Source organism: Panthera pardus, unplaced genomic scaffold (assembly GCF_024362965.1).
Source record: "Panthera pardus isolate Hobbes unplaced genomic scaffold, ASM2436296v1 HiC_scaffold_1, whole genome shotgun sequence".
NCBI lineage: Eukaryota > Metazoa > Chordata > Mammalia > Carnivora > Felidae > Panthera > Panthera pardus.
This window is the reverse complement of record NW_026526654.1, coordinates 58,721,866-58,743,589: the sequence shown is the minus strand read 5'-3', so window position 1 is coordinate 58,743,589 and position 21,724 is coordinate 58,721,866. Positions and strand designations below refer to the sequence as shown.

At 35.4% G+C, this 21,724-nt stretch overlaps 1 pseudogene; it reads left to right on the top strand.

Moving 5' to 3' along the window:
* The first annotated feature begins 465 nt into the window (after window positions 1-465).
* Window positions 466-21,724, top strand: part of LOC109265802 (NEDD8 ultimate buster 1-like) — a 122,821-nt pseudogene continuing 101,562 nt past the window's right edge.

Here is a 21,724-nt window from a genome sequence, read left to right as displayed (position 1 = left end):
TTCTGGGGCGCAGGCCTAAGGCCGGAGAGGTGTTGGCTTCCCAATCTCGGGCTGTTGAGTCATCACTTCGGTGCAGGGAAGGCTAAAGAGAGGACTGAAGGGAGGCAGATCAGGGCCTGGTAGCCCAGGCTGGGACATGGCTTGGTTCTGTGTGCTCCTTCGCCTCTGTGCCAGGTTTTTCCTATCAGAGAGCGGCTCTGGGTCTCCCTGGTGGTACTAGCAGCACCTGGGGGCTTCCCGGTGGAGCCCTGGGTGGGTAGGGGATGTAAACCCTTGACCTTTTTGCGACTCTGTGTGTGGGTGTGTGTGCGTGTGTGCACGTGCACAGTGATGCCTATGCCTTAAAAGAGGATAGCGGCTGGGATAACAGGGGTCTCTGGACTTCCTGAGTCCAAAAAGGCTCTGGTGGGCTTCTCCCAGGATGATGCCTCCTACTTTGGGACTGGGGCCCTGCCACTTGCTCGGATGGCGGCAATCGCTGCAGCTGGGGCAAGAGGCCCGGGCCGCAGATGGTGGTCATGGTGACTGTGCAGTTGGAGTGCCTTTGCTGTCACCAGCCTGTCCAATTCGTCTGCCTTCTCTAGAACTCTCTCACTTCTAGCGTCTTCCAGTGAGGTAAGAAAACTGGGAATACTCAGTGCTTTTTTTTTTTTTTTTTTTAATGATGATCATGTCATTTTGTGTCATTATAGTCATTCACACTCCATTTCATTTATACTAGCAAAGGTAATATAATTTTTGCCAACATCTAGTTATTCAAGTCTGCTGGAAGAAAAGATGATCAAAGAGATAAAAACCAAGGCTCAGGAAAGGAGTGAATCATGTGCATTGAGTATCTTACTTGATTGAATTCACTATGTGTTTGTACTAGACAAACCGTTATTTTTCCTTGGCGTCCTAAACTAAATTATATCATTATATCATTAAAAGTTAAAGGAATCCTAGGTAGCGATTTTTCCCCCTGAGTTTTGAAAACTATATGCTTTCTGAGCATGCTTAAGAAAAAAACCAAGACACTAATGGTATAAAAGAATATACAGGTACTCCTTACAGGATTTATTCATTGTCTTGTTCATTGTATCTTGATGACAGATTTTGATATATTTTTAATCAGGTGCATTTCCTTGAAATTGACAATTATGAAGTTTGATCTCAGAGATAAACAATAAGGGCTTATGTAGAAAATTTAAAGACGTTGGATGTAACACCTTACATCTTATATCAACTACCTCTTTTATTTTACCTCAAAATAGCCAATTTATATTAGCCAAATGATTATAGTATTTTTTTTCTATTCAATGGTTAAAATATAAAATAATTGAAAGTCATTAAATTCTCTTTAATTCTATTGGTTATGTCATTTTGGATTAAATGAGTGTATATGAAAAAGTCTATTTTGTTAACAAATGCTAACGAACTTTTGAACTGAGTCTTGAAAAAAATAATATCTTAAAAAATTATTATTTAAGTTTTTCAAAGCTTCTAACATAGAAGAGAAACACTAGTAATCTCAAGAGAGTAATTGAATCAATTTTTATTTTTTAAATAATTTCAATTACATAAACATGATTTTATGTAAAGTAGATATAAAGGAGAATAAACAGATGTACTTAAATTATTTTTAAAGTGAAACATTACAAACACTGTTCCATGTATCTCTAAGATTAGGATAAGAGACTCTATCCTTGGAAACAGTAGATTTAAACTTACCTACCTCTTACTCATAGGGCATTTGAATTGCTAGAATAATATACCAGTGTGTTTACTCATTTTTTTTTAAAGTTTATTTATTTATTTTGAGAGAAAGAGAGCGAGCAGGGGGAGGGGCAGAGAGAGGGAAAGAGAGAGACAGAGAGAGAGAGAGGGAGAGAGAATCCTAAGCAGGTTCTGCGCTGTCAGCTTGAAAACCACCATGGGGCTTGAACTCACCAACCGTGAGATCTTAACCTGAGCTGGAATCAAGAATCGGATGCTTAACCCACTGAGCCACCCAGGCGCCCCTTGACTCATTTGTATTCCCAAATGGCCGGTACGGTCACCTGGAAAATTAATGCGAAACATGTGGGTGTAGATAGGGGCCATATTAGCAAAATATTTCGGGAGAATCTGCACCACAAAATAGATGTGCCAAACCCAACTCAAGAAACTGGGATCAGTAAAGACGACTGTGAATGTCTTTAGAGATTATATGTGGAAGCTTCATTTTGCAGCGCTTTAGTGCCGTGAGTGCCAGCATGGTGGGAAGCTTGGGGAATGAGATGCTGTTGCCTTTCATTTGATAAAACACTGCTCCCTCATCTTCCTGACCCTTTGCTTAGTTCTATGTACTTATTCTCTAACATACATCATTCCCAAGATTCTTCCAACATTCTCATTCTGATTTGAATCCTTTTCAAAAGGTAGCTCTTAAAAACTTCACTCTGTATTCTGTGACTCCAATACAAGGTATAGATCCTCCTTCATTTCCAGTACTATGCCTTCCCTGAAATCTCTGATTTCTCATGACCCGTTTTCCCAAACAGCTATTCTTTCTGTTTTGTAATTGTTTTGTCTTCCTAATACAATTAAAATATAGAATAAGTCATATCAGAAGCTGTAAAATAATGGCCAATAGGTACATGAAAAGATACTCAACATCATTCATCACCAGGGAAATGCAAATCAAAACCACAATGAGATATCGCCTCACACCCGTTAGAATGGCTGTTCTCAAAAAGTCAACAGATAACAAGAGTTGGGAAGATGTGGGACAAAGCAGTTGTACTTTTTTACTGATAAAAAGTCCCTTAATTTACTGTTACCTGAAGAACAAATGATTTTGCAGAAATAAAAGGTAATGTTAATGAAATTAAAATGGCTTAATTAAAATCTGATATGCAAAGCAGATATTATTTACATACATTTTAATGCATATTATTACAAAAGTAAAGTATTCATTTAATTTCAAGAAAGTGTTTGTAATTTTCTAAAACCTATATCCACAGTGCTTGAAATCTCTCTCTTCTCCTTAATAAAATTGGGATTTATTTTAAAGCTGTATTAGCTTATCTGACTGTGACCCAGGTCATCTTGAAAACACATGGGCTCTTCAGAGGCTATTAATATGGTCTATTACTAATAGGATATTGAATATTTTTCATGTAAACTTTTAACATTTAAAAACATTTTAATTAGTATTTCAAAATAATACGGAACCAAAAATAGACCCAGAAACAGGTACATTTGAGCCTTCTTACTAGATCTCTAAATTGTTCAATGTTATCCACCCTATTATTTCTACAACAAAGACCAGATTCCTGGTAGAGGATCAATCCATCTCATGAACTACGGATTCTTCGCAAAGTATCTCTGAAGACGGTTTATCCAGTAGCTCCAAATTCTACTCTGTTTGCTACTAGTTGCCAACAGAAAACCACTTAAACTAATCAGTGACTGCAACATAAATTTCTTTCCATGGAAAAAGTTGTACTGATTTTAGCAAGGCGTGCTATTCACACTTTATGTTCAGTGGAGCTTTTTCTTTCACCTTTGAGTAAGTCACTAAATACTTTTCTAACCAAAAAGAACAATGTATTACAACGTGAGGCAAATGCAGACCACCAAGTGTTAAGAGAACCCCACAGCTCCAAACAAGTAGAAAAGTATAACTTCCAGTTAAAAAGAATTGGTGGAAGGATGGTTGACGTAAGTAAAACGGTGTCTGGAGCTGTCCTTCCACTTGGGCCTTGAAGACAAATACAAAAATTTAATTCGTAATGAATTCAGAACACACTATGAATTGTAAATTATATATATAGTGTATGTTTACACAAGTCTAAACTTACCTTTAAGAAGCTCAGTTCAAATAGATAGATTTGAACATCAACGTTTAAATTCTAATCACAAAGAAATTGTGGCAAGTTACTGTTGGTGGGAATGCAAATTGGTGCAGCCGCTCTGGAAAGCAGTGTGGAGGTTCCTCAGAAAATTAAAAATAGACCTACCCTATGACCCAGCAATAGCACTGCTAGGAATTTATCCAAGGGATACAGGAGTACTGATGCATAGGGGCACTTGTACCCCAATGTTTATAGCAGCACTCTCAACAATAGCCAAATTATGGAAAGAGCCTAAATGTCCATCAACTGATGAATGGATAAAGAAATTGTGGTTTATATACACAATGGAATACTACGTGGCAATGAGAAAGAATGAAATATGGCCCTTTGTAGCAACTTGGATGGAACTGGAGAGTGTTATGCTAAGTGAAATAAGCCATACAGAGAAAGACAGATACCATATGTGTTCACTCTTATGTGGATCCTGAGAAACTTAACAGGAACCCATGGGGGAGAGAAGGGAAAAAAAAAGAGGTTAGAGTGGGAAAGAGCCAAAGCATAAGAGACTCTTAAAAACTGAGAACAAACTGAGGGTTGATGGGGATGGGAGGGAGGGGAGGGTGGGTGATGGGTATTGAAGAGGGCATCTTTTGGGATGAGCACTGGGTGTTGTATGGAAACCAATTTGACAGTAAATTTCATATATTAAAAAAATAAATTAATTAATTAAAAAAAAAGAAATTGTGGCAAGTTCTTTTTGTACTGTAGTCTGGGTTTCTATTTCTCCATATGTAGCAAATCATTTTCTCTTCAACCCCCATCACTATGGCCTTGAGACATTTTTTTTTTCCTTAAGATTCTCATTTTTGGTCTCTATTTAGGTAAATCATAAGCATAGTGCTTAATAACATGAGTTATGATCCTATGTTATTGTTAAATTTGCCTTGTCCAATAGGATATAGAAAATGCTGTTAACTTGTAAAGCTGGGGTGGTTGTACTAGGAATCCGTTGCTTGAAGAATTTCGTTGTGTCTATACTATGAGAACTATCATTTCTGGATCTCTGGCTTCTCCCAGCAGTTGTGTTTTGTGCCTGGTCCATTTGTGGAATGTATTACATTTCTTCTTTCGAGAGAAAAACATCTTGATTGGAGTATGAGCTGATTCAATTTAGATAGAAAAATGTAAGACACAGAATACATCACCCCTTTTGAAGGTTTATTTATTTTTGAGAGACAGAGCATGAGCTGATAAGAGGCAGAGAGAAAGGGAGACAGAATCCGAAGCAGGCTCCAGGCTCTGAGCTGTCAGCACAGAGCCCGACATGGGGCTCGAACCCAGGAGCTGTGAGATCATGACCTGAGCGGAAGTCAGAAGCTCAACCGACTGGGCCACCCAGGCGCCCCTTAATTTGCATTTTCTTGATGGCATATGATGTGGAGCATCTTTTCATGTGCTTATTTGCCACATGCTTATCTTTGGTGAGATGTCTTTGAAGGTCTTTGGCTCATTTTTTAATTTGGTTCTTTGTTATTGTTGAGATTAATAGTTCTTTGTACGTTTCACATAACAGTTTTTGTCAGGTGTGTCTTTTATTAATATTTTGTCAGAGTCTGTTGCTTGTCTTCTCATTCTCTTGCCACTGTCTTTCACAGAGCAGAAATTTTAACTTTAATGAACTTTAGTTTATTGATGATTTCTTTTATGAATCGATTGTGCCTTTGGTGTAGTGTCTAAAAAATCATCACCATGCTTAAGATCATCTAGGTTTTTACCTGTGTTATCATCTAGGAGTTTTGTAGCTTTGCATTTTACATTTAGCTCTGTGATCCATTTTGAGTTAATTTTTGTTAAGGGTAGAAAGTCTTTGTCTAGACACATTTTTTTTAACATGTGGGTGTTCAGTTGTTCTAGAAACATTTGTTGAAATGACTTTTCTCCATCGTTTTGCCTTTGCTCCTTTGTCAGAGATGAGTTGACATATTTCTGGGCATCTATTTCTGGGCTTTCCATTCTGATGCATTGATCTATTTGCCCATGCTGTATTGATTGCTGTGGCTTTATAGTAAGACCTATACTTGGGTATTGTCAATCCTCCTACTTTGTGCATCTCTTTCAATATCATGTTGGCTATTCTGGGTCTTTTGCCTCTCTGTATTAATTTTATTTTTTTAATTAAAAAAATTTTAATTTTTTTTATTTTTTTTCGAGACAGAGAAAGAGAGAGAGCATGAACAAGGGAGGGGCAGAGTGAGAGGGGCAGAGAATCCGAATCAGGCTCCAGGCTCTGAGCTGTCAGCACAGAGCCCGATGTGGGGCTCTGACTCACAGCTATGAGATCATGACCTGAGCCAAAGTCAGATGATCAGCCAGCTGAGACACCCAGGTGCCCCAAATTTTAGAGTAAGTTTGTTGATATACACAAAATAATTTTCTGGGATTTTGATTGGGATTTCATTGAATCCCAAACATCAAGTTTGGGAAGAACTTAATATTGACAGCATCTGAGTAAATATATACACACATATACGTACAGGCTGGGATTGGGTGTTTCTTTTCTCCCAGTTGGAAGGCTAGAGTGGGCCGGAGTTGGATATGTATGTTTCCTTGGGCTATTTAAGCTCTGATAAGACCCCATCAGGTTGGGCTCTGGTTAACTGGTTTCCTCTGAGGGCAGGTCTTGTTAAGAACAGAGCCCTTCTCCATATTTCAAAAGAGTTCCTTTTCTCCATCCTCTGCTGGAAAAATGAGAGGATTTCTCTTTGATATTTACTGTGGCATCCTGGTCAGATTCCTGGAAGTGAATCTCACAATATTGTGGAGACCCTCCTAAGACTGGCTTCCCCTGAAATTTTTAAATCTCAGAGTTATCCACACTGAACTTCTAGCTATTGATCAATTGCTGTTTGGGATTTTCTGCTCCAGTCAGGTTTTCCCTGTGGTTTCAGCTCATGAGTCTCTGCACCAGTAAGCTTGTAACTATCTACATTTGCCTGTCTGTCTCCAATCTTGGGGGCAGCAGCTTGCCCTGTTTTCTTCTCTTTAGTTATAGATCCGAGAAAATTTGTTGACTTTTTCAGTCTGTTCAGCTTTTTACTTACTATTAGGGCATAAAGGTAACTTCCAATCTCCTTATATGCAAACATAGAAACCAGAAGTCTCCAGTGGTTTTAAATTCTTATTTTACTTTTTCACCCTAGCATCAGCCTCCACTGGTGTATTAGATATATATTTGTTTTGGGGCACCTGGGTGGCTCAGTCAGTTAAGCATCCAACTCTTGGTTTTTGCTCAGGTCATGATCTCACAGTTCGTGAGTTCAAGCCCTGTCTCGGGCTCCATGCTAACAGTGCAAAGCCTGTTTGGTATTCTCTGTCTCTCCTCTCTCTCTGCCTCTTCCCCAACCACACTGTCTCTGTCAGTCTCAAATTAAATAAACTTAAAAAAAAAAGATAGGTATTTGTTTTTTTAAATCATTGTTCCTCTGCCATATAAGTATGAAAGTTCAGTGAGAGCAGACAGTTTGGATTTTATATTTACTACTGTTTCATCTATATCTGGAAGAGTGACTAGGAATTCAATATATTTACGAAGGAAGGAAGGAAGGAAGGAAGGAAAAAAGGAAAGATGGAAGGAAAATACGTGACCTATATTTGTGGGAAAAATTAAACAACGAGGTGCCATAAAGAAATGTTGCAGTAAACATATATTATAGTAAAATATACAAATTTGTTTGCATAATATATGGGAAGTTGGAATTTTGAAAAAAAGATTAATTTATCTGCAATTCTAGACTCTATATTGTTGCCTTTTATGTTTCATAGACATGTAGTCATCTGAAATCAGAAACAGAAACCTATTCAAACCAGACTAACATTGGTTGAATAGTGGACAAATTTCTGTTAGAAAGACACAGATGTTTCATATGAATCCAAACCAATGGCAGAAAGAACAGTTTCACAAAATGCTGAAACGGAGAACTGGAAAGTCAAAAACCAAGAAAGTAAAAGCATATTTGCAGGAAATAATACAATTGCTTTGTTTTATATATTTATATAATATATATATATAATATATATATATATTATATATATATATTTTTTTTCCTTACACAATTTGGAGTTTAACTTGTTTCAACATAACTTTGCTTTTGTAAGTATGGTTTCCATCTGTCAGGAGCACTATCACATAGGTTTATTTTCCTACTTCTCTCTGTGAACAAATTTGTTATAACTCAACATGCGGATAGAATAAGATTGTCCCAGAGAATGGCTCTGACTGATTTTGCCCCGGCTATAGTCATGCACAAGGTCACCTAGCAAGACAGGGCAGAGAATTATGAGGGGTTATGGGCAAAAGTTGTACTTCTTTGTTTTATTAAATTACAGTGAATTGTAAAGACTGGTTAATTACACTCTTCTCTATGTATTATAAATTCTCTGTCTAGGGGAAAACAGTCTCTCGAATATGGTTACATTATTGTGTCTTATCTACCTACAAAAGATCTTCAAGTTTAATAATAATGATAAATATTAAATTAAAAATAATAATTAAAAACAACTATTACGTCCTCAAAAAAATCTTCAAACATCTATTTTCATTTATTGCCAGATTAAGGAAAGGGATTTTTACATATCAAATCCAATTCTCACACCAAAATAATAAAATCACTGTCTTACATTTTTTTCTCTTTGAAACAATCTTACCAGGCCTTTTTTTTTTTTTTTTTTTTGGCCAAAGCAGAAATAGAGGATATAAAGCAATTAACAATATGCAAATAAAAAAATGTCTTGAATTTAATTGTCTATGCTATTTGTTATGTTTTCTTAAAAATGTGAATAAAACTCTTTTAAGACTTTCCATCTTTGTATATGTAAAATGAAGATAAAAACATTAATTCTGACTACCTGAAGTTGGGAAACCCTGATGTGTCAAATGTAATGTCCGGTTACTACTATTCACCTTGGTAATAATCAAATATAACTGCTATGTTATTTTTGTCTTTTTATTTTCATAAATAAATATAGGAGGGTTAAAGCTTTATAACATTTTTCAATTTTTTTTTTATTTTTAAAAATTTACATCCAAATTAGTTAGCATATAGTGCAACAAAGATTTCAGGAGTAGATTCCTTAATGCCCCTTACCCACTTAGCCCATTCCCCCTCCCACAATCCCTCCCGTAACCCTCAGTTTGTTCTCCATATTTATGAGTCTCTTCTGTTTTGTCCCCCTCCCTGTTTTATAACATTTTTTGAGGAAAATGACAGCACATCAAAACTATTGTAGCTTCACCTCACTGCATCTACCAGTAAGCATATGTTCAATAGCACATTATCTTTGATATGGTTTAGTTACAAAAGCCATTTCTTTCATGAGTAAAAATGTGACAAGAACAATCAGATTAATTTGGTGACTTTTAAGCACTAACTACGAGCTAGCTTTCTTGTTCTTTAACATGTTCAAGGTACCTATTTGCTTTTAATTATTGGAAGCATCCAAGTAACTATTAAAGCCTTCATACCAGTCTCCTTCCACATGGATAGTTCTAGTGATATTATTGCCAAGAAGGGGAATTCAAATTCCATTATCTCCCATTATCTTACTAGGCATTTTACTTCTGCTAGCTTTAATTAAGTTAAAATCTGTTTCACTTGCATTACTGATTAAAACTAATTGAGTTTGTTGTTTAATCCTATCTAGAAAGTCTTCTATTGCTTAAACAGGTTTACTTCCAAATAGAATTGTTTTGGAAGGGAAGTCTACAATTCCAGGACTAGATTTTATTTCATCAACTTTATTAATATATTCTCTGCATGTCTCTCATTTGGGAAAACTTCTCACATTCAATTCTTAGAATGAATATATATATATATATATATATATATATATATATATATATATATATATTTAGGCAGTAAGGATTGTTTGACCACTGTCAATCTTTGTGGTTGGATGAAAAATTGACAACGTGAAAAAGCATGTATTTGATTATTTCAATTCAGAGAATGAAGATTGATCTTCATTCTATTAAATTGTTAACATTGTGAACATTCTATTAAATGTTCTATTATTATTCTAATAATTTCCATTACTATTTGTCATAACTACACTTTGTATGAGCCAAGAAAGAAATAAAATATTCTTTTCCTTATTCTGAATTATAAAAAATAAGACCTCAAATCAACAAATGCTGTTCCAAATTTATGATTGATGCTGTTCTACAAATTTTACAGCTCATGTAGCACAACCATTGTACTGTAGCCAATCTCACAGGAGCTCTTTTAATCTTCTGCATCCACTGAGAAGATGGCAAGAATATAATCCTCAAAGCAGAGTAGAGCTAGGATAAAACACAAGTCCCAAACTCACTGGTCCACAGTTCACAGTAGGCTGAAATCAACAGTCACTCTTGGCCTTCTTTTTCTTTCAGCTCTGTCCAAGGGCCATTATACTGCGGCAGAAATATAACTTGAAGATAGTCAAAGGGGAATAAGAAGATCTAATTCAGATCTTTGCAAGCTAACACTGATTTAATTTTCCTTTCACAGCTGTGGTGGTATGAATTTTTTTGTTTGAGCTATTTTGGCAGTTTGACATTGAATACTCAAGTTTTCACACTCAACTTTCATACCCCAAAATGATCATGGCTTATTGTCATTTGAGATATTACTCAGAGATGAGTGTGACTCTTGTGCAAGCTTACTAATTAAGTATATGTAGCTAATTATAAAGTTTATATAATTCAGTGCATTTAGTGAATTGTATCTATTTCTGCATTCATTTTGATCTTTTCAATGTGAACAAAACTGAGTTTCTTTGGTTTAAATATATTCTCCCAAAGAAAGTTCGTTAATAATATTGGTCATAAAGATGAAGAATATGTGATAGAGTAAGTAAATAATAGCACCTCAATTTTTTACAAGTGTGGCATGGTTTGATTATGCATACCCCGAGCTCTATATGAGAACAAGTAAACTGGCTCATAAAGATGTTTTAGACAGGTTGTATAGGAATATACTCAAGTGTGGGTGTTTGAAAAGGTATCATATATTACTTATCATTAAGATATTAATACTTAATATCATTTAATTACTAAGTTTATTGCAGACTTGATATCTCAAAATTAAACAGTCTAAATGCTAAATATTAGAAGAATGGTTAAGTAAAATATATCATTAAAATAAAATACTATGTAGCCTTTAGAAGTGAGGTTTATGGAGATTATTACAACATATATTAGTTGAAATGATTTCAGTTGCAATTCCAAAAACCAGACTCAAATTGCCTTAAGCAATAATGAATTTATGGACCCATGAAATAGAAGAGTTTAGAACTAGTGCAGGACTTCAGGCATGGCTTGATCCAGAGCCCATAATATCATCTGATCTTTGTCCACGTTTCTCTGCATTTTTTTCAAGCTTATCTTTATGCGTGTCTAATTCCTTAGACTGGTATCCATTATGATAGCCAAATAGCTTCAGGATTTCAAAGTTTCAAATAATTGAACTAACCCTTGGGCCAAGAGATGTAATGTGCTAATTGTTTTAGTCTAGGTGAGGTTGGCAAATTTTTTTCTACTTTGGGCATTCTTCCAGGTACTGCCTCCACTCCCCTCCCAAAAAGTGACCTCTCTCCTTACTTCTAAAGCCATAGATGAGTTTCAACTACTTTTGAATTTCTATAAAGAAGTATTCTTTGGTGTCTGGCTTATTTCACTCCAAATTATGTTGTTTTTGTATGTTTATTTTTAATTTCAGTATAGTTAACGTACAGAGCTACATTAGTTTCAGGTATACAGTACAATAATTCAACAATTCTACACATTACTCGTTGCTCATCACAGTAAGTATACTCTTAATCCACATCATCTATTTCACATATCCCTTCACTCACTTCCCCTCTGTTTATTCTCTACATCTGTTGACCATCTATTTATTCTCTACAGTTAAGAATCTATTATTTGGTTTGTCTCTTTTTCCTTTGTTCATTTGTTTTATTTCTTTTCTTTTTATTTTAAATTTTTTTTAAGTTTATTTATTTTGAGAGAGAGAGGGATCACAAGGTGGAGAGGAACAGAGAGAGAGGGTGAGAGAGAGAATCCCAAGCAGGCTCTGCACTGTCAGTGCAGAGCCCAATGTGGGGCTCGAACTCATGAACTGTGAGATCATGACCTGAGCCGAAATCAAGCATCTCAACCAAATGAGCCACCCAGGTGCTCTCATTTGTTTTATTTCTTGTATTCCATGTATGAGTGAAGTCAAATTGTATTTGTCTTTATGTGACTGACTTATTTCACTTAGTATTATACTCTCTAGCTCCATCCAGGTTGTTACAAAAGGCAAAATTTCACTCTTTTTATGGCTGAGTGATATTCCATTGTATATGCATATGTTGTATGTCTAGGTCTATGTCTGTTTATCTACCTATCTTTATATCTATCTCCCTATCAATATATGCCACTTATTTATCCATTTACCTAATTGATGGAAACTTGGGTTGTGTCTATAATTTAGCTATTGTAAATAATGCTGCAATAAACATAGGGGTACAAATGTCTTTTTGAATTGTGTTTTTGTATTCTTTGGGTAAATACCCAGTAGTGGAATTCCTGGATTATAGAGTAATTCTATTTTAATTTATTGAGAAACCTCCATACTTTTTTCCACAGTGGCTGCACTACCCCCAGTGCATAAGTGTTCCTTTTTCTCCACATCCTTGCCAACGGTTATTGTTTCTTGTGTTTTGGATTTTAGCCATTCTGACAGGTGTGAGGTGATACCTCATTGTAGTTTTGATTTGTATTTCCCTGATGATGAGTGATGTTGACAGTCTTTCCATGTGTCTGTTGGCCATCTGTATGTCTTCTTCTTTGGAGAAATGTCTGTTCATGTCTTCTGCCCAGTATTAATTGCATTATATGCTTTTTTTGGTGTTGAGTTGTGAAAGTTCTTTATATACTTTGGATACTAACCCTTTATTAGACATGTCATTTGCAAATATTTTCTCCCATTCAGGAGGCTGTCTTTTAGTTTTGTTGATTGTTTCCTTCACTGGGCAGGACGTTTTTATTTTGATGCAGTCCCAATAGTTTATTTTTACTTTTGTTTCCCTTGCCTCAGGAGACGTATTTAGAAAAATGTTGCTATGGCCCATGTCAAAGAAATTACTGCCTGTGCTGTCTTCTAGGATTCTTATGGTTTCAGGTCTCACATTTAGGTCCTTAATCCATTTTGAGTTGATTTTTGTGTATGTGTGAGAGTGTGGTCCAGTTTCATTCTTTCATTCTAAATGTATCATATTTTTATCCCTTCAGAATGTAAATTCTTCAAAACTTGGACGATGAAAAGCAGTAGACTAAATGTGTGGGTGAGTTGGTGCATTGCTGTCACTGCTCATGTTCAGTGATGTTTGATATAAGTGGAATATTTTTAGTATACATTACCATCAATTATGGGAAATAACCATGCTATTTCAAAACTGATAATAGTGATATTTAAGGGAAAATGTAATGTTAAAATTTTGAAATGTCATCTAAGGAGAAATGAAATAGTAACAGTAACTTCCTAGTTATTATTATTATTATTTTTTTTAATGAGAGAAATTCAGTGCACGGAAAGGAGAAAATAATTTTGGTGGGAAGTATTATTTGCAATTCCACGATGTTAAGAAAAGTAATGATAGAGGAGGTGAAGAATATGTCTATGTATAGCGTTTTCATTAAGTGGCAAAAGCTTGAACTTGAAAGCTGTCAATGAATAAGGATTTTTTTCAGAGTTTAATTTTTTTGAAAAGGTGACTTTTTTCATGTAATTATTTAAAGGGTACATTCACGTGCAATGATTGATAATAATAAAAATTAAAAGATCAAATATGTAATATGTCATTTATACACATGCAATTGTATGATCCACTATGACCATTTTTAATGTTTTTTGCTCACCTTTCTGAATATTTTAAAGTATATACTTGTAGACTTTGAAGAACGTATTAAACTATAGAAAGTTAAAATTGGAGTATTAAAAGATAATTTTTGGCAAGTCAACAATATAAATAAATCTCTGCAAACAGTTGTTCCAGTGTTACTTCCTGTGTTAAACCTATGTTCTGTGATTTGCTATTTTGCATTCCAAACCGTAGTCTGATTTGAAATGTTTAATTTATTCTTAAGTAATTATAAGCATTGTAGATATAAGTACATCTCTAAAATCAGTTTAAGAAATAGCATTAAGAAGTACATATTGCAAAATATATTCTCTGTCTGTGAAACCTTATTTTCTGCATTTCTCGTGGAACTCTTTCTCAGCATAGATAGTGCTGTAGTGTTCACATTACATTTCTCAGAGCCATCACAGCTAGATAATTCCCTATGTATCAGTGAATGACGATAATCCTGTGTTGAATTTCAATATCTCCAGTTCTAAGTAATTCAGTGGAGAGTGAAGATCTATTCTAGATGTACTTTCCTTCAAGCAATGCCACACACTACAGTCATTCAAAAACCTCAGAGACCAATGGCTCAGCAGTACACAGCTCAAACTGGCAATATGCCTGTAGCAGCATTAACTTTTGATTTTTTCTGGTGCTTGTTTTCTATTTTTAATAGTGCACACAAGTGTCAGAATTCTGGCTGTCATATAACGGTAATACTCAAATGCAGTGAGATCCATGACTTACTGCAACCTGTCTGCTTTTCCCCAGCCCTTTCTTAAACATATAACTTATCTGTAACAATTATGATTGACAGATCGTCCCTTAATAATTTTTATACATTTTGAAGGGATGGTGGAACTAAAAAAGGAAAAACACCTTTCAGAGAATGTGCAGTGGAAAAGGTGCTATGTGGCTTTCAGCCTGTGGATTTTGTCTAGTTGTGGTTGCTGACCAAAGTCCGGTTCAAATACTCTGGAAGATTTTTCTGTGCATCCAGAAGCAAATAAAAATACTGAGAGCCCTGATAACAGATGCTTGATAATCTCAGTAATGAAAGGACGAGGAGATATAAAAATCACTGAAAAAACTATTTACTTTTTTGAAAGCATATGAAACTAGAGATCAGCCAATAATTCATGCTAGCATTGAGAGAAATAGTTCAGGGAATGGTAAGCAGAGAGTTTTATCTATAGATATATTTGAATGTACATAGTTACATGAGAAATGGAATATAGCTACACATCACCCACATGAACTCAGCTTTAAAAAGAAACTGAACAATCTAAATAATTTTCTGAATACCCATTTACTCAAACATAAACAATTGTATCATACTATTATCCCTCGATCTTTTTCTTGAAGGTTATTTACTTTTAATTTAAAGATAATTCTAATTAGTTTAGTAATTTGGTTTCCAGTCACATAAACATGACACTCAGGGAAAACAGCAAGAGAAAGGAAGAAATTCTGGGAAAAATAGCCTGTATAATGAGGAAGTGATCACTGACAACAAAAGGAGGGGAACACAAAAACACAAAAAGCAACATTGTAAGATAATTTTGCACCAAGCTAAATGGCCCTGTATCTTACAGAAGACCCCAAGGCTATAACTGTAGGAATTTCAGCACAGTTACATAATTGCTTCTCAGAGTAACAACCTTGAATATTCAAAAATATTTCAATACTTTTCCTGAGAAATTTAGAAGAATATACAGCTCTCTCTCTATATGCATATATGTGTAAAATTTATAAAATGGAAATAGGTTTTTGTTCATATCTTCTAAATTTAAACTCAAGTATTGAACTGCATAGCTGGATAATGAATATTAAATAGAAAATTACCCAAAGGAAAGGGAGAGGGGGGGTTATTAGTCCAAAATTTTCTTATAATTCATTTACAAAAAATGACAAAGTTGGGAAAATATTTTTATTTAATAATCTATAAATAACTCCCACATTTTTGTAATTAGAATATTGGAATGATTCATAAAAGGGTGTTTGTAAGTGCCTCAGTGATTGAAGCAAACATATACTAAATTTATGCAACACCTAGGCCTTGCCCATTTGAGCATCAGGAGATTGCTGAGTGGATGTTTTGGTAATGTAAGCCTCTGAGGAGAAAACATCCCGACCTGAGGGTATTTTCAGTGAATCTGTGTTCTGTTTTGATATTGAAGCAGAAGAGAGGTAGAATGGACACTGATAGAGTTATCAACTGTAAAGCAAGACCCTGGAAATAGGTGATTGCTTGGGAAATTTCAGTGTTGTCATAGAAATCTCTGTAGCAGAAATATACCTCAAGACTGCCTCATACAACTAGGATGCCTAAGGATGGCTTCAGGCATTGTTCAACTAAAGGGAACAAACAATATGATCAGGACTTTCTTGCCATCTCTTGGTCCTGCTCTTCTCTACACACTGATTTCATGCTTTTATGCTGTAAATGTCTCCTTGTGGTTATGTAAGATAGTCACTGGAAGTAGCTTCAAGTAAAGTCACTTTACATTTCTAATAATGGGTCCTCAAAGGCAATAGTTAAGTTTTCTTAACTGGTTCTTGCAGAGAAGGCTTGGAAAGGATTTTGATTAGTCTGGCTCAGGTTATCTGTCTCTTTTTGAACAAATCTCTGTGATCTGAGGAATATGAAACCAACAGACAGTCTGAGTTAAATGCTCACTCCTTGAATGTGTTTGGGAACAGAGCACCATGACTGAAAGCTCCACCAGGTCCACAACTGGGAGAAGAGCAATTTTCCTAAAGAAGAAATGCAAGAAGATATGAGCTTTGTACAGTTCATGGCCTCTTGGAACATTGGTCCTCAAAGGAACAATAAATAAGTGCTTTAAATAGAAGGGAGGATATTTGGCACTTTATAGAAGAAAGCAAACCCATATCCTATGAAAGATACTGAGAGATGGGCTGTTCAAGTCTGAAATGTACAAGACAAAATTAAAAAGAAATAACAGTGATTTTGTGTAGCCTTTGAAGCTCTAATAAACAAATTCTACTAGAGTGACGGATGCCATTACTACTAACTAATATTTATTGAACAGCTATGTTATGCCCAGCATATTATACAGCTTATCTCATTCTACATTAGGCAGAAACTCAATGATATATATTTTATTATTACCCCATATAACAAACGGGGAGACTAAAGCTAGTTATATTAGCTTGCTAGTTATATTAACTTATAACTAGTGAAAGACAGTCCAGATTCACGGTCAGATTTTATTCCAGGCATTATGTTTTTAAGTAAATAGCCCATTCCATTTTTAGTTCCTCAAAGCAGGAATTGTGCTTTTTAAGATCTGTGTGTACAGTGCCTATGATTTCATCTGGCACACTCTATGTGATATGTGCTTGTCTAATAACTACAGAAAGGTTGATGTAGCTCTCAACTTGGAAGACTCAAACCTTCCCTTTTGAACTATTCCCAGCATGAAGCTTCCCAAGAAGTAAAGCAGTATTCCCATCTTACTTATTAACAGAGAAAGAAAGCAGAGGAGGTATTTTTACTTAAAATAATACTAGATTTATTTGTCCCTTCATTCAAAACTATGACCTGAGGGCCTTCTAAGTGAGGGATATTGCCTTGGCCATAAGGATGAAAGAAAGATCTCTGAGGAGTTTATTCTGGCAGTAAGGAGGAGATAGATAATAAACAATGAACCTAGATAGAAATAAATTACTTATAATATTAAGAAAGTGAGTGCTATGGGAAAAAGTAGACAAGGTGAGGGGGATCAGGCATGCAGGGGGTTATAGTAGGGCAAGAAGGTAGTGATGTTAAATAGGATGTACCACATGAACATTTAGTGTTGATCAGTAATTGCCATGAAGGGGTCAATTCTTATAAAAATAAGTGTATTTTCTTAACTTTGCTTTTAAAAGGTCCTTTCAAGGGGCGCCTGGGTGGTTCATTCGGTTAAGCATCCGACTTTGGCTCAGGTCATGATCTCGCAGTTGGTGGGTTCGAGCCCCGCTTCAGGCTCTGTGCTGACAGCTCAGAGCCTGGACCCTGCTTCGGATTCTGTGTCTCCCTCTCTCTGCCCCTCCCCTGATCATTCTCTCTCTCTCTCTCTCTCTCTCTCTCTCTCTCTCTCTGAAAAGTAAATAAACATTAAAAAAATTTTTTTAAGTCCTTGCAATGGTCTCATTTGACTTTACATTTGGATTTTTAACTCATTATTTCAATGCAAGTATAATCATGTCTTTTGAAAATCTGAATTGGAAAATAATTACTATGAATTTAGATAATAGTACATTTATAAAAATAAGTGTCCCACCTAACATTTACATCATAGTGACTGAGACTGGAACTGTTTAAATAAACTCATGTAAATGTTAGCACATTGGATAGAAAGAAGGAAAATGTGAGTTCTACTCCTGTTTTCATTGCTGAGTTTCTACTGACATAATAGAAAAAGCATTAAATTTCTCTTCATCCATTAAAAAAATATATTTTTTCTTCATCCTACAGGACTATATGATGAATTCAGTAAGGTATTAATATTTTTTTCTTTGGGAAATATAAAAATATCACATCGTTTATTTATTAAAGAAAACATATTTGGTTTAGGAAAGCACTAGAAGATTTAAAGAAAAAGTCTATATTAGAGGACTGTTGGGTTACTTTCTCAAAGGATGATAACTGTGAAAACTCCTTAGTGGTTTACAGTTTGGAAGCTATTAAAAACAAATTTGTAATGAATACATTATGATTTTATCAATACAGATACAATAAAAATGTTTGTGGTGCTTGAAAATGTAGCCCTTTTAAATATGTAAAATTTATCTGGCAAACTTACTTACCTTATTTAGTTAAACCATGAGAAACCTGTTTAACGAAAGATACTTCAGCCAGATGCTCTACAGTTTCTGAATTAGTGAAATCAAAATGAATACTTTTTGGTGATTTATTATCATGGTCACCATTTTAAACTTACCTTTTTTTGTTTTGGTTTTTGGTTTTTGGGTTTGTTTTTTTTTTCAGTTAAGAATTGACTTCATAGTTGGATGTGTGCTCATTTGTAGACTATTACCATGTAAGAAAACCCATTGGATTATAGTGCATGTAATTCAGTGTCCCTACACAGTCCAACAATGCTTTCATTATTATGAGCATAATAGCATATGAATGTATGAGCTCCTGATAGCATATGTAATGAATATGTGCATGAATAAATTTTATATGTTATAATCCCTATGTTTCTTGGGGCGCCTGGGTGGCTCAGTTGGTTAAGCATCCGACTTCTTGGGCGCCTGGGTAATTCAGTCAGTTAAGCGTCTTGATTTTGGCTCAGGTCATGATCTCAGAGTTCTATGCTGACAGCATGCAGCCTGCTCCAGACTCTCTCTCTCTCTCCCTCTCTCTCTGCCTCTCCCCTGCTCTCTCTCTCTCTCTCTCTCAAAATAAGTAAACATTAAAAAAAAACAAACATCAGACTTCTGCTCAGGTCATAATATTATGGGAGTTCAAGACCCCGCATAGGGCTCTCTGCTGTCAGTCCAGAGCCTGCATCCGATCCTCTGTCCCCATTTCTGTCCCTCCCCGCTTTCTCTGTCTCTCCCACCCTCAACCCCCTCTCTCTCATAAGGGTGTCCTGAAAATTAAGTGGACAATGTAGCTAAAATTCTTTGTCAATTTCAAAGTATATTATGACTGCATGAAACTATTATTTTCCCAACCAGGAAGCAGAAGTGTTTGTTAGTTTGTTTCTTCCAAACCTAGTTCCTGGCATCTAGGTGGGATTGAGTAAAATTTTGTTGAATGTTGAATAAAAGTCTTCTTAATGGAAAAAATTCTAAATGAACCTCTCCCGTAAATGTTTAACACATACACTCACACAGTTTTTAACATTTCTTGTATGACAGTTTGCTAAATATAGAATCGATACGGCAAACCAGCAGTTAACCTGAAAGATTAAAGGGAAAAAAAATGAAAAAAAAAAATAAAAGGTTACTGCAGAGCACTTGATCCATTCTGTCAAAATGCCAGATGTCTCTTACTCTTTGCTCCTGGATATTATTAAAGCTGGCTTCAAGGCTTCTCGGTCTATCTTTCCCTCATTTTCTTTCTTTCTCCTTGTCCCACTCAAAATGCTGGCCGCATTGCTCAATTACTGAACAAATGTAACTTCCTGTCCTCCTCTGCTCAGCCACTTTTATAGCAGCACTAACAGATGCTATCATTAAGACCCTCGACGGGAAATCATGAACTAAGTATATTCTTTGCCCTTCTCGCTTTTTAATTTTCTTTAAAAAGCTAAGCCATCTGCTTTAACCCTCTTAAAATTATAAGTTTCTTTATAACATCAGTCTTGCATTTATCTTAATAATAAATAGATAATTTAAGCCCTAAGTTCAGAAGTTTAATTTGTATAGAGCTATGTGTTGGTACTGGTATAAATTAAATTTGAGCATCATAGGTTGGATCTCATTTTCTGGTAATAATTTCATATTTTAATAGTATACATGTAAACATAAGCATCGTGTTTACCAGAGTTTACCTTATGTAATTTTAGTAAAAATATACTTTTATGAAAATATATTGCAGAAGTGTTGTGAGAGGACTAAATAAATATTGTATTTATGAAAGCTTCAGGGTTTATAACATTACATGGGCAATTGGAAATACTGGTGATTTTTATATTTACATATAAATACTATCAGTGCTAGTCTATTAAAACTAAAATTCCAAGGTGAACTAATATATACAAACTTGGAGCTTAAATCTATATAGAAGATTACTAAAATAAAAGAATGGGAATGGGAATGATTAAGAATGCTGATGAGGCTTTAATAACACAGAAGTCAATAAAATACAATGCTCTATCAGTTTGCTATGCTGCTCTAATTACCACAAATGTAGAGCTTGAAGACCAGATTTTCTTTTTAATTTTGTAGTTATAAGATAGAAGTCTGACACGGGTCATACTTGGGCTAAAAGCAAGTGTTGGCCAGGCAGCATTTTTTTCGGGAGGCTTTAGGGAAAATCTTTTACCTTGCTCTTTTCTAGTTTCTGTAGAATACTAACCCTTCTCAGCTGGTGGCCCTCTTTCTCCATCTTCAAATCTAGAACACTGCATTTCCTTTACCCTATTTAGTCATATTTCCCTCTGATGCTCTCTTTCCACCCTTCATTCCACTTCTAAGACCCCTTGTGATTATGTTGGGTGTACCTGGTTAAAAACGATTAATTATCCTATTTGCAAACTATATTCCATCTACAACCTTAATTCTCCTTTACTTCAAAACCTAGCATATTCGTATGTTTTGAGGGTTAGAATGTGGGCATGTTTCAGAGATGTATTTTTGCTTACTGTATATACACAAAAACCCTATCACAGTATGGTATATAAAATGTAGTGTATAAGAGAGTTGGGTTTTAAATGCATATGATAGAAATTTAGGCAACCACATGTATATACTTGATTAAAAGACACAAGCGCAAGTGGAAGTTATAGCTTTAGACAAGATGTTGAAATATTTAATTTATAAAGAATTCTTAAAGTCTATGAAGAGGGAGGGAGCCAAACCATAAGAGAGTCTTAAAAACCGAGAATAAACTGAAGGTTGAGGGGGGGTGGGAGGGAGGGGAGAGTGGGTGATGGGCATTGAGGAGGGCACCTGTTGGGATGAGCACTGGGTGTTGTATGGAAGCCAATTTGACAATAAATTTCATATTTAAAAAAAGTCTATGAAGAAAGTGCTAAAAAGAGTAAACAGGGGTGCCTGGGTGGCTCAGTCGCTTGAGCGCCCGACTTCAGCTCAGGTCATAGTCTTGCAGTTTGTGAGTTCAAGCCCTGTTTTGGACTCTTTGCTAACAAACAGCTCAGAGCCTGGAGCCTGCTTCAGATTCTGTATCTCTCTGTTTCCCCCTCCCCTGCTCATGCTCTGCCTCTCTCTGTCTCTTAAAAATAAATAAATGTTAAAAAAAAAATTTTAAAAAGAGAAAACAGATACCAAAAAGG